The sequence below is a fragment of the Salmo salar genome, chromosome 12, assembly GCF_965601325.2.
Source record: "Salmo salar chromosome 12, fSalSal1, whole genome shotgun sequence".
NCBI lineage: Eukaryota > Metazoa > Chordata > Actinopteri > Salmoniformes > Salmonidae > Salmo > Salmo salar.
In genome coordinates, this window is record NC_138302.1 from 46681079 (window position 1) to 46695903 (window position 14825).

At 42.7% G+C, this 14825-nt stretch overlaps 1 pseudogene; it reads left to right on the plus strand.

Annotated features, from left to right (window-relative positions):
• The first annotated feature begins 1341 nt into the window (after positions 1-1341).
• On the plus strand, positions 1342-13799 carry LOC123725646 (uncharacterized; annotated as a pseudogene).
• Positions 13800-14825: the final 1026 nt, after the last annotated feature.

Sequence of the window (14825 nt, forward strand, 5' to 3'; positions counted from 1 at the left end):
CAGTTCCCACCAATATCCAGCAACTTCGCACAGCCATTGAAGAGGAGTGGGACAACATTCCACAGGCCACAATCAACAGCCTGATCAACTCTATGCTAAGGAGATGTCGCATTGCATCCACACCCCGACAGATGCATATCTGTATTCCCAGTCATGTGAAATCCATAGATTAGGGCCTTATGAATTTATTTCAATCTTTGAAATTGTTGCATGCTTTGCTCTTATTTTTATATAGTTCAGTGTAGAAGTATGCACTCTCACTATGGCTTGCCTTGCTACGATAAATTGTCCTCAAAATGGATAGCATATTTAAGGTTCACATTGATTTGCCAATCCTGCCGAGGATGTTAGTTCCCTTTTTCATGTCATGCACATGTCCTCTGTAATGCAAAACACTCATTTGGTATTTGTTCTTCACTATTTTATGTGGCATACATTCAAACCTGTTTTGATACTTGTTTGTCCAAAATTATTCACAATTTTAGCTGTTTGAGGTGGACATTCATGGCTAAGCTACTAAACAAAAATGACCAATCAATGTGGCACATCCAATGACATGACAGTGCCAGAAGGATTGCTAAATAATGTCAGATAAACAAACAGGTTGCCAAGGCATGGAAATGTACATGCCAACTTCCTTTTATGCATGTGCATGCCTTGATGTGAATGGCCCAAAAATTGCAATTGGCAAAACGGCAGCTACAAGGTGGATTCAGTGTATAAGACACATCATATTACTTTAATTTCATCAACCAAATGCCCATTTCTTTCTATTCAGGACCACACCGTGTACCATGCACCACCCAAGAACATATCCTGAGGCTCACTTGAGAGGCTCCTTGAAAGTCGGTGACTCCGAGATGTGGTTTAACATACCACTCTCAATAGATGAGAATTTGCATGTGCTTACATTAATGTGAAGCTTCTTAATCCGAGCTTCTGCACTTGAAAGCAAAACCATGGACAAGTCCAATAATTGGAAAAGGAGAATACCGCTCCCTAGTTGTAATTAAAATAAACAGTATATAATAGACTTTGTCCAATTTTGAAGCATGGAATGATATAGCTTCGTTCATCATTATAATGGGCACACAAATTGAGTGAGAGTGGAGGCAGATGGAATTATGGTGTGGGCAGCGGAGCCATGACTATAAGGTATGTGGGGTTCATCCGTATGCTTATCAATTTACCTGGGAGGCAATTAGGGGTTATTTTCCTTCCTCGCTTGAAGCGGCGTGACGTATAAGGAAGTGCTCTGTTCAACCTTCCTCACCGTTCACCTCTGACATTTCTCAAGAGAGACGGGTAGCACTGACTTGGTCTTCATGCATTATTAAAAACATGGCAATGGAGAAGAGGCCATTCTGTGGTGGGAACGAGTTGGTGGTGAGTTGCTCATTGTGTTGTCTCAGTGAAATGGTTACAGTAAATGTCTCATCCCTGAGTTGTGGATGAAGGTGTTTCCTACAGTTAATTTGCCAGTGTTAATGTGTTGATTTTCATGGTGTTACATTTTAGTGTTAAGAGTTGTTTTTACACCCTCTGTGCTAATATACTGCTCAAAAAAATAAAGGGAACACTTAAACAACACAATGTAACTCCAAGTCAATCACATTTCTGTGAAATCAAACTGTCCACTTAGGAAGCAACACTGATTGACAATACATTTCACATGCTGTTGTGCAAATGGAATAGACAACAGGTGGAAATTATAGGCAATAAGCAAGACACCCCCAATAAAGGAGTGGTTCTGCAGGGGGTGACCACAGACCACTTCTCAGTTCCTATGCTTCCTGGCTGATGTTTTGGTCACTTTTGAATGCTGGCGGTGCTTTCAATCTAGTGGTAGCATGAGACGGTGTCTACAACCCACACAAGTGGCTCAGGTAGTGCAGCTCATCCAGGATGGCACATCAATGCGAGCTGTGGCAAGAAGGTTTGCTGTGTCTGTCAGTGTAGTGTCCAGAGCATGGAGGCGCTACCAGGAGACAGGCCAGTACATCAGGAGACGTGGAGGAGGCCGTAGGAGGGCAACAACCCAGCAGCAGGACCGCTACCTCCGCCTTTGTGCAAGGAGGAGCAGGAGGAGCACTGCCAGAGCCCTGCAAAATGACCTCCAGCAGGCCACAAATGTGTCTGCTCAAACGGTCAGAAACAGACTCCACGAGGGTGGTATGAGGGTCCGACGTCCACAGGTGGGGGTTGTGCTTACAGCCCAACACCGTGCAGGACGTTTGGCATTTGCCAGAGAACACCAAGATTGGCAAATTCGCCACTGGCACCCTGTGCTCTTCACAGATGAAAGCAGGTTCACACTGAGCACGTGACAGGCGTGACAGAGTCTGGAGACGCCGTGGAGAACGTTCTGCTACCTGCAACATCCTCCAGCATGACCGGTTTGGCGGTGGGTCAGTCATGGTGTGGGGTGGCATTTCTTTGGGGGGCCGCACAGCCCTCCATGTGCTCACCAGCGATAGCCTGACTGTCATTAGGTACCGAGATGAGATCCTCAGACCTCTTGTGAGACCATATGCTGGTGCGGTTGGCCCTGGGTTCCTCCTAATGCAAGACAAGGCTAGACCTCATGTGGCTGGAGTGTGTCAGCAGTTCCTGCAAGAGGAAGGCATTGATGCTATGGACTGGCCCGCCCGTTCTCCAGACCTGAATCCAATTGAGCACATCTGGGACATCATGTCTCGCTCCATCCACCAATGCCACGTTGCACCACAGACTGTCCAGGAGTTGGCAGATGCTTTAGTCCAGGTCTGGGAGGAGATCCCTCAGGAGACCATCCGCCACCTCATCAGGAGCATGCCCAGGCGTTGTAGGGAGGTCATACAGGCACGTGGAGGCCACACACACTACTGAGCCTCATTTTGACTTGTTTTAAGGACATTACATTAAAGTTGGATCAGCCTGTAGTGTGGTTTTCCACTTTAATTTTGAGTGTGACTCCAAATCCAGACCTCCATGGGTTGATAAATTGGATTTCCATTGATTATTTTTGTGTGATTTTGTTGTCAGCACATTCAACTATGTAAATAAAAAAGTATTTAATAAGATTATTTCTTTCATTCAGATCTAGGATGTGTTGTTTAAGTGTTCCCTTTATTTTTTTGAGCAGTGTATAACTCACAGGTGAGAGTTACTGTACAGTGGTTGGGTCGTTGCACCGAGCAGTGTTCATTGAGCTTCCGGTTTTAACTTAACTTCCTTTTCATCTAATTGACGACATTGCGCAGTAATAAGTAAAAAAATGTATGAGTTAGCTGATGGCCAAACTTGTTATATCGGCTAAGTGAATGGTTGAGATCTTTGTTTGTAGATATAGCTACATCTGCAAAGTTTAGATGTAGGTTGCTAGTTAGCTAACGTGGCTAGTAATGTTAGCGCTAGATTAATTAGCTATCAAGCTAAATGTTAGTGGGAACTTTGTCTCAACTTCATTGGATCGCTAAAATTAGGAAACTTTTTTAGATTTGAGAAAATGAATCAAAATCCAAAAGGATCAGTCAGGCTGTACCGTTAGGTGATTTCAACCATGTGCGTGTTGAGTTCTCGAGGCCAACTAACATTAGTGGTGCATCAGTTGCATGGTGTTAATTGGGGTGTGATCAGCCAGAAAGTGAGGGTAACAACATGGCTAATATTGTAACTTAGCGCTAACGTTAGCTATTTAGCGCACATGGCCAAAAGTGATAGGGTTGTCCTCGGTCACCATGTCTGTGGTGTGTGCTTGTTAATCACAGATCAGACATTGTGTCCAAGCCAATACGGCTTGAAATGCATCGGGGAGTTTCTTTCCTATAGAGTTGAGTTTTGGTAACTGTTTGGAGCTAGTTAGATAGCTAGCTAGTTTTGTTGGTTGATTTCACTTGAATATTGCCTTGCCAAGCCCCAGATCTGCAGGCAGGCAGACACCTGTTACATCATTAAAGTGGTATTTGGAACAAATGGTCGATCCACTGCAGGGAACACAAAGGGGAGAGGGTATAAGGGGGAATTTTGTGTTTTTTTTCCTATATGTACAGCTACACCATACAATGTTTGCAACCAAATTTAACTTAAATATGATGTGTGTGTAATTGCATTTTGCAGGAGTGCAGTGTAACATGTTGGTGACGGTCCAATACCAAAAATGCACGAAGCTCATGAAGTTGCTGCAGCTTGGGTTCTCTAATGTGGATTTCATCAATCAAGGTGAATATATGAGCAGTCTGTATTTTCTTAATTGAACCCTTGGGCTTGATTTGGGTCAGACCCGTTCTGTTGCCCCCTAGGTGGCTTATCTCCCTGTATTCTGATTAGTCTCTCTTTTTTTGTAGTCCAAAATAGGTTTGGACTGCCCTCTGCAGCACAAATACAAAGTTTTGATGATTCACAAACTGAGGTGGAGTATGATATCCTGCTGGAACTGATTGAGACCAATCCAGACCTCTGCCTCACAATCAAAGATCTTGAAGATCTCCTGCAGGCTGTTCGACACCTAGTTCGTGCACAGACACAGACCTGAGATCTCCAGAAAGACTGTCTAAAAAGGCTAACACAACCTTAGGAGATGAGGCCTCCGACTCCACAGCAGTAAAAGAGATATAATGATTACTGATATTGGATGTTGATGGTCACATTTCTGTGTTTGCTCTTCATGGAGATTGACAGCATAAAACAACCCTAAATTTAACTTTTCTCTTGTCTTAATAGATGGTCCGAGATGCCCTGACTAGTAGACATGGTGGCAAGACGTATTAGATGAATACCAGACAACCAAAACATTGGACCACAGAACCAGGAGAGAGATGATTGCTATCTTAGTCAGCCACATGAAAGAGATGCATGGGTTAGCTTCTCATTAACCAATCTGACCACAAACAATCGATCAAAACAATCAAACTATACATTAATGTTTTTTGGCATTATGAGGCTGTAATAAGACACTGTACCTTCCTCAACAAATATGTGGCTAAACATATTTGGAGTGTGTATGCTTTACTGTTTTTGAGCATGAGGCTTCCCACTCATCAACAGAGAGAATGTTATGCTCTTGGAAATTGTGACCCTATTTCCCTAATTGAGATCGCTTTCCTGTCAAAAGCTATGTAAGTGTTGGTAGAGCATGCTAGCTTTAATATTTTGACACTTGTTCTGTGGACTGAAAGGGTCATCAAACCGTTATAGAATCAAGTCTAAAAATAACAATGATTTGAATATCATGTTGGTCACCTTTTCCCACATCTTAGGAACACTTATATGATCCTGACACGGGCCATATCTGAATTATCGCCTGAAGGAAGGAAGACCACACTTCGACCCTTCGAGTATTTCACCCCAGTCGGAAGGCCCAACTCATAGGAGGAAGCCTGACCTGGACTACCAGCTAGTTGGTGATGCTTGCAAGCAGGCGATATCATTCCTTGTCCACTCGGCCGATGAAAAACAAATCTATCAGAAGATGGAGGAGTTCCAGTGTCGCCAAGCGCTAGTTTATATTCCAGACAGAAGCATAGATGTCCTCAGTATTAACTAGGTTTCTGGACATCAAAGGACTGCTGAATGATGTAGTATGTCTTGGATCAAGGAGATGGCTTCGGAGAAGAAGGTAGACATTTTATGTGCCCCCAGCCGATTGTTTTTAAAATTGTATTTTTACTTATTTTGTACATAATGTTGCCACTACTGTCTCATATGACCGAAAATAACTTCTAGATATCAGGACTGCGATTGCTCACCACAGACTAGCAGAATCCTTTCACGAGCACGACGCAAAGGATATACTGCTTCCTCGGGAACAGGCCCCGATCCCCGTGATCTGCGTCAAGAGGCGGAGAAAGAGGGGCCGAAGGGCGGGGTGCCTTCTGAGAATTAATAGGCGATCGAATAAACCCCCACTTCCCTCCATTCTGCTAGCAAACGTGCAATCCTTGGAGAAAAAAAAGTTACGCGGAAGATTAACCTCTCTGGGGTATGTGGGACACTATGCAACAACTAGTGAAATAGCAGGGCGGCAAATTCAAAACAACAAAAATCTCATAATTCAAATTTCTCAAACATACAACTATTATATCCCACTTTAAAGATACACTTCTCATTAATCCAACCACATTGTCCGATTTCAAAAAGTCTTTACGGCGAAAGCATAACATGTTAGGACAGCACCTAAACAAGAAAAACCACACAGCCATTTTCCAAGCAAGGAGAGGCGTCACAAAAACCAGAAATACAGCTAACCTTTGATCTTCATCAGATGGCACTCATATGACTTCGCTCGATAAAGTTCATATTTATATCCAAAAACCCCATTTTACATTGGCGTGTAATGTTCAGAAATGTTTTGCCTCCCAAATCTTCCGGTGAATGAGCATCAATTTACAGAAATACTCATCATAAATGTTGATAAAGAATTATAGATACACTTCTCCTTAAGCAACCGCTGTGTCAGATTTCAAAAAAGCAATAATCTGAGTACAGTGCTAACAAGCCATACAGATACCCGCCATTTTGGAGTCAACAGAAATGACAATTACATTATAAATATTCACTGACCTTTGATGATCTTCATCAGAATGCACTCCCAGGAATCCCAGTTCCAGAATAAATGTTTGTTTTGTTCGATAAAGTCCATAATGTATGTCCAAATACCTCCTTTTTGTTCGCGCGTTCAGTCCACTACTCCAAATGCAGGAAGTGCGCGCAAAATGTCACAACGAAAAGTCAAGTTATATTTACGTTCGTAGAAATGTCAAACGATGTATAGCATAAATCTTCAGTAATATTCCAACCGGACAATTCCAATGTCTTCAGAAAAGGAACACAGCTCACTCTCACGTGAGTGCACGCCTCTGAGCTCATGTCATTTTCTCACTCATCTACTTCCAGGAGCTCTTATTCTATCCATATTCACAGTAGAAGCCTAAAACAACGTTAGACTGTTGACATCTAGTGGAAGCCTTAGGAAGTACAAAATGAACCCTAAGTCACTGTATACTGTATAGGCAATCACTTGAAAATCTACAAACCTCAGATTTCCACACTTCCTGGTTGGATTTTTCTCAGGTTTTTGCCTGCCATATGAGTTCTGTTATACTCAGACATCATTCAAACAGTTTTAGAAACTTTAGAGTGTTTTCTATCCAAATCTACTTATAATATGCATATCCTACCTTCTGAGCCTGAGTAGCAGGCAGTTTAATTTGGGCACGCCTTTCATCCAGACGTCAGAATACTGCCCCTACCCTAGAGAAGTTAAACTACCAACGGGACAATAAAAACTAACGTCTTATGCTTTGCTGAGTTGTGGCTGAATGATGACAATATCAACATACAGCTGGCTGGTTATACGATGTACCGGCAGGATAGAACAGCGGCGTCTGGTAAGATGAGGAGCGGGGGACTATGTATTTTTGTAAATAACAGCTGGTGCACAATATCTAAGGAAGTCCTGAGCTATTGCTCGCCTGAGGTAGAGTATCTCATGATAAGCTGTAGACCACACAACTGACCGAGAGTTTTGATCTGTATTCTTCGTACCATCACAGTCAGAGGCTGGCACTAAGACAGCATTGAATGAGCTGTATTCCGCCATAAGCAAACAAGAAAAGACTCACCCAGAGGCGGTGCTCCTAGCAGCCGGTGACTTTAACCTGTTAGGGCTAGGGGGCAGTATTGACACGGCCGGATAAAAAACGTACCCGATTTAATCTGGTTACTACTCTTGCCCAGTAACTAGAATATGCATATCATTGTTGGATTTGGATAGAAAACACCCTAAAGTTTCTAAAACTGTTTGAATGGTGTCTGTGAGTATAACAAAACTCATATGGCAGGCCAAAACCTGAGAAGATTCCATGCAGGAAGTGGCCTGTCTGACAAGTTGTGTTTCATCTTGGCTCTTTTTATTGAAGACTGAGTATCTTTGCTATAAAGTGACACTTCCTACGGCTCCCATAGGCTCTCAGAGCCCGGGAAAAAGCTGAACGATATCGAGGCAGCCTCTGGCTGAAACACTTTATCGCGTTTGGCAAGTGGCCGATCAGAGTACTATGGGCTTAGGCGCGTGCCCGAGTCGACCCCATGCTTTATTTTCTTTCGTCTGTTTACCTAAACGCAGATTCCCAGTCGGAATATTATCGCTTTTTTATGAGAAAAATGGCATAAAAATGTATTTTAAACAGCGGTTGACATGCTTCGAAGTACGGTAATGGAATATTTAGAATTTTGTCATGAATTGCGCCATGCTCGTCACCCTTATTTACCCTCTCGGATAGTGTCTTGAACGCACGAACAAACGCCGCTATTTGGATATAAAAATGGATTATTTTGAACCAAACCAACATTGTTATCGAAGTAGAAGTCCTGGGAGTGCATTCTGACAAGACAGCAAAGGTAATAACATTTTTCTTATAGTAAATCTGACTTTGGTGAGTGCTAAACTTGCTGGGTGTCTAAATAGCTAGCCCTGTGATGCCGGGCTATCTACTGAGAATATTGCAAAATGTGCTTTCACCGAAAAGCTATTTTAAAATCGGACATATCGAGTGCATAGAGGAGTTCTGTATCTATAATTCTTAAAATAATGTATGCTTTTTGTGAACGTTTATCGTGAGTAATTTAGTAAATTCACCGACAGTGTTCGGTGGGAATGCTAGTCACATGCTAGTCACATGCTAATGTAAAAAGCTGGTTTTTGATATAAATATGAACTTGATTGAACAAAACATGCATGTATTGTATAACATAATGTCCTAGGGTTGTCATCTGATGAAGATCATCAAAGGTTAGTGCTACATTTAGCTGTGGTTTGGGTTTATGTGACATTATATGCTAGCTTGAAAAATGGGTGTCTGATTATTTCTGGCTGGGTACTCTGCTGACATAATCTAATGTTTTGCTTTCGTTGTAAAGCCTTTTTAAAAACGGACAGTGTAGTTAAATTAACGAGAGTCTTGTCTTTAAAATGGTGTAAAATAGTCATATGTTTGAAAAATTGAAGTTTTTGCATTTTTGAGGAATGTGAATAACGCGCCACGGGATTACACTGGCTGTTGCGTAGGTGGGACGATTTGATTTGACGAGCAAGCGTCCCACCTAGCCCATAGAGGTTAATGCAGGTAACTTAAATCCGTTTGACCAAATTTCTATCAGCATGTTAAAAGTGCAACCAGAAGAAAAAGAACTCTGGACCACATATACTCCACACACAGATACGCATACAAAGCTCTCCCTCGCCCTCCATTTTGGATAATCTGACCATAATTCTATCCTCCTGATGCCTGCTTACATGCAAAAATTAAAGCAGGAAGCACCAGTGACTAGATCAATAAAAAAAGATGTCAGAAGAAGCAGATGCTAAGCTAAAGAACTGTTTTGCTAGCACAAACTGGAATATGTTCCTGGATTCTTCCGATGGCATTGAGGAGTAAACCACATCAGTCATTGGCTTCATTAATAAGTGCATCGATGACGTCCCCACAGTGACCGTACTTACATACCCCAACGAGATCCCATGGATTACAGGCAGCATCCGCACTGAGCTAAAGGCTAGAGCTGCTGCTTTCAAGGAGCTGTTGCTAACCCAGAAGCTTTATAAGAAATCCCGCTATGCCCTCTGACGAACGGTCAATACAGGACTAAGATCGAATCATACTAAACTAGCTCTGACGCTCGTCGGATGTGGCAGGGCTTGCAAACCATTAGACTACAAAGGGAAGTACAGCCGAAAGCTGCCCAGTGACACGAGCCTACCAGACGAGCTAAACTACGTCCATGCTCGCTTTGAGGCAAATAACACTGAAACATGCATGAGAGCACCAGCTGTTCCGGAAGACTGTGTGATCACGCTCTCCACAGCCAATGTGAGTAAGACCTTTAACCTCTATGGGCTAGGTGGGACGCTAGCGTGCCACCCGTGGTGCACTCCATCAACAGCAGGTGCATTTCAAGAGCGGCAAATTTGAATCCAAATAAATGTCAAAATTCAAATTTTTCAAACATACAACTATTTTACACCCTTTGAAAGATAAACATCTCCTTAATCTAGCCACGTTTTACGATTTCAAAAAGGTTTTACGGCGAAAGCATACATTTTGAGTATGTTAGGACAGTACATTTACAAGAGTTGTGTGTAATGTTTTGTCAATTCAAAGACAGGGTCACCAAAACCATAAAACCAGCTAAAATGATGCACTAACCTTTTACAATCTCCATCAGATGACACTCCTAGGACATTATGTTAGACAATGCATGCATTTTTAGTTCTATCAAGTTCATATTTATATCCAAAAACAGCGTTTTACTATGGCATTGATGTTGAGGAAATCGTTTCCCTCCAATAACCGGCAGTCAAGTCAGCGTCACAAATTAAATAATTAAAATTAGAAAACATTGGTAAAATATTATATTGTCATTTAAAGAATTATAGATTTACATCTCTTGAACGCAATCAACTTGCCAGATTTAAAAATAACCTTACTGGGAAATCACACTTTGCAATAATCTGAGCACTGCGCCCAGAAAAATACGCGTTGCGATACAGACTAGACGTCATGTTGGGGAGATCTAAAATCGAAAATACTATGTAAATAATCCATTACCTTTGATTCTCTTCATCAGATGTCACTTCCAGGTATCACAGGTCCATAACGAATGTAGTTTTGTTCAAAAAAGCTCATAATTTATGTCCAAAAATCTCCGTCTTGTTAGCACATGATCTAAGCCAGCCGGACTTCTCGTCATGAACGAGGGGAAAAAATATATTTACGTTCGTTCAAACATGTCAAACGTTGTATAGCATAAATCATTAGGGCCTTTTTTAACCAGAACATGAATAATATTCAAGGTGGACGAATGCATACTCTTTTATAACGTATTGGAACGAGGGTACCCAACATGAACTCGCGCGCCAGGTGTCTAATGGGCCATCATCGTTCCATGGCTCTTGTTCGGTCAGATCTCCCTCCAGAAGACTCAAAACACTTTGTAAAGGCTGGTGACATCTAGTGGAAGCAATAGGAAGTGCCAAAATATTCCTCAGCCCCTGTGTTTTTCAATGGGATAGGTTTAAAGGTAATACAACACATCAGGTATCCACTTCCTGTCAGAAAATGTCTCAGGGTTTTGCCTGCCAAATGAGTTCTGTTATACTCACAGACACCATTGAAACAGTTTTAGAAAATTTAGGGTGTTTTCTATCCATATGTAATAAGTATATGCATATTCTAGTTACTGGGTAGGAGTGGTAACCAGATTAAATCGGGTATGTTTTTTTATCCAGCCGTGTCAATACTGCCCCCTAGCCCTAACAGGTTAAACAGGTCAACATTCACAGGCCGCAGGGCCAGACGGATTACCAGGATGTGTACTCCAAGCATGCGCTGACCAACTGGCAAGTGTCTTAACTGACATTTTCAACCTCTCCCTGTCTGAGTCTGTAATACCAACATGTTTCAAGCAGACCACCATAGTCCCTGTGCCCAAGAACACTAAGGTAACCTACCTAAATGACTACCAACCCGTAGGACTCACGTCTGTAGCCATGATGTGCTTTGAAAGGCTGGTCATGGCTCGCATCAACACCATCATCCAAGAAACCCGAGACCCACTCCAATTTGCATACTGCCCCAACAGATCCACAGATGATGCAATCTCTATTGTACTCTACAATGCCCTTTCCCAGCTGGACAAAAGGAACACCTACGTGGGAATGCTATTCATTGACTACAGCTCAGCATTCAACACCATAGTGCCCTCAAAGCTCATCAATAAGCTAAGGACCTTGGGACTAAATACCTCCCTCTGCAACTGGATCCTGGAGTTCCTGACATGTCGCCCCCAGGTGGTAAGGGTAGGTAACAACACATCCTCCACGCTGATCCTCAACACAGGGGCCCCTCAGGGATGCGTGCTCAGTCCCTTCCTGTAGTCCCTATTCACTCATGACTGCATGACTTCAACACCATCATTAAATTTGCCGTTGACACATCATTGGTAGGCCTGATCACAGACAACAATGAGACAGCGTATAGGGAGGTGCCAGGCCAACAACCTCTCCCTCAACGTGATCAAGACAAAGGAGATGATTGTGGACTGCAGGAAAAAGAGGACCGAGCACGCCCCCATTCTCATCGACGGGAATACAGTGGAGCAGGTTGAGAGCTTCAAATTGCTTGGTGTCCACATCACCAACAAACTAACATGGTCCAAGACAGTTGTGAAGAGGGCACGACAAAACCTATTCCCCCTCAGGAGATTGAAAAGATTTGGCATGGATCCTCAAACGGTCCTACTCCTGCACCATCGAGAGCATCTTGAGTGGTTGCTTCACTACCTGGTATGGCAACTGCTCGGCCTCCGACTGCAAGGCACTACAGAGGGTAGTGCGAACGGCCCAGTACATCACTGGGGCCAAGCTTCCTACCATCCAGGACCTCTATACCAGGCGGTGTCAGAGGAAGGCACTAAAAATTGTCAGACTCCAGCCACCCAAGTCATAGACTGTTCTCTCTGCTACCGCACGGCAAGCGGTACTGCAGCGCCAAATCTAGGTTCAAGAGGCTTCTAAACCTCTTCTACCCCCAAGCCATAAGACTCCTGAACATCCAATCAAATGGCTACCCAGACTATTTGCATTGCCCCCCCCCTCTTTTACATCACTTCTGCTCTCTGTTTTTATTATCTATGCATAGTCACTTTAATAACTCTACCTACATGTACATACTACCTCAACTAACCGGTGCCCTCGCACATTGACTCTGTATCGGTACCCCCCTATATAGTCTCGCTATTGTTATTTTACTACTGCTCTTTAATTACTTTTTACTTTTATCTCTTATTCTTATCCGTATTTTTTTTAACTGCATTGTTGGTTAGGGGCTCAAAAGTAAGTATTTCACTGTAAGGTCTACACCTGTTGTATTCGGCACATGTGACTAATCAAATTTGATTTGAATCAGAACTACAGGCTATTTGTCTAAGAACATGATTTTGTGTTGGTCATAAAGTTGTTGATCCACTTTGTTTTGGTGAATCAGGTCTTTTTCTGATGTTCGACTATGAAACATCCTCTAAGCTCCTTGAAAAGTGGAACTCTATTAAAGCCTAATGTCATCAAACTGGCAAAATCCCTGACTACTACAACCACTGATTTGCGTCGCCTCCTGAAGTCTGCAGAAATACTGACAGAGAATGGCAGCGAAATCGGTAAGTGGATTCTCTGTTTCATTGCCCTCAGACAGGGACAATATGTCCTCCTCACTGCTGCTTCATCTCCTCCCACCACCAGCAGGAGGGAAGAGGACCAAGATCAGTGCCAGTTAGGCTGTGGGCAGACTAGTGCACTTTCATAAGGGCAGATGATACAGTAATTGTTGTGTAATTTATTTTTTTGGATTCTCTTCCTTGCCTTAACATGTGGAGAGTCTCTTAAAGGCCCTTTGTGTTTTGCTGTCATGCTGCAGCATTGAAGACCATCTTGATGGGAGCCATGGTCGACAGCCATACCTCCTTGCTATCGGAAGAAGACAGAGCAAGATTGACAGCTACTACATCGTGGCAGACGAGGCTTGTTCCCTGCCAAGCAACTAGTGGCCTGTGTGTGCGCGCGTTTGATGAACTGTTCAAAGCCCACTTTTTCTTTAAGCTGACGTATGATTTTTGTCAACTTCTACACATTTGTGCTCACAACCATCTACAACATTGATGAAGGCACAACAAGAGGCCCCTGGTGTGATAGAGTGAGGACAAAACGTCTGCTCAAGATGGTGGTAGACGGAAGTTTTCAACATACTCAGGATTCAGAAAACATTTGAATAGTGTTCATATGGATATTGGTCAAGTAGTTGATGCATTAAGCTTAGAAGGGCCCTCTCAGGTTGATTGTTTTGAGAAGAATGGACAGAGTCTTGCTAAAGATATGTGTGCCTGCATCCTTGCCAAGTTGCAAGCTAGTGGTGTTGCAAATAGTGTTGTGTCAACAGTAGTGTGTGATTTAGAAGAGCTTACTACTGGGCTGCACTCCCAAATTAAACAAGATGCTTTGTCAGTTATGCCTATGGATAACCCCTCTACATCTGCTGTAAAATATCGTTTTGAGAACTTTGAAAACCCATTTGCCAGTTTTAAAACAAACCAAGAGAACAAAGTACTTCAAACTAAAATGGGGTGTTGTGGAGCCAGTAGATGTAGTGTTGGGTGTCACGCCTGCTCCCGCTCTCCCTCCCTGGCGCTCAGCACTACGCACTCCTGCCACCATAATTACGCCCACATAAATAAATTAAACAAAACAGAGTTACCACTCTTGTAAGGAAGCCTTTATTGCTCCTGTTTAACTCACCTACAATTTGCAGGCTTGATTTATGAGTTAGAAAGAACCAGACCGAAAATTGTTATTTCTTAGTGTGAATATTTACCACTTCCTGGTGTCAGTATGCCTTCTCTAGAGTTGATCCTCAACACTGAAAAGGTGTTGCTGCTTAATAGCATAAACCATCATTGAATTTAACTCCCCCTACTCCTTTTTCCAAAAAGGCATTTTGCAAACCAAGCCCAGATGTACAGTATCTAATATTTTCCCCTCACACCCTGACATGATTCCCCTAACAGAGATATACCTGTAACAGAATAATAAGATGAGATTCTACGTTGAGACTTGGCATTAGCATGATAATAGAAATGTAATTAGCAATACCACCGAAAGGAAGGAGCTGTCCACAGGGCTGCCTACATTGTCCTTTTACTTTTGGAGCATTGGCGATTAGAGGAATTGTTGTGTTGTAAGACTCATTGCGGCTTTGAATGAGCCTTTGTGGCATTAAAAATAATGTGAGCCTCCGATT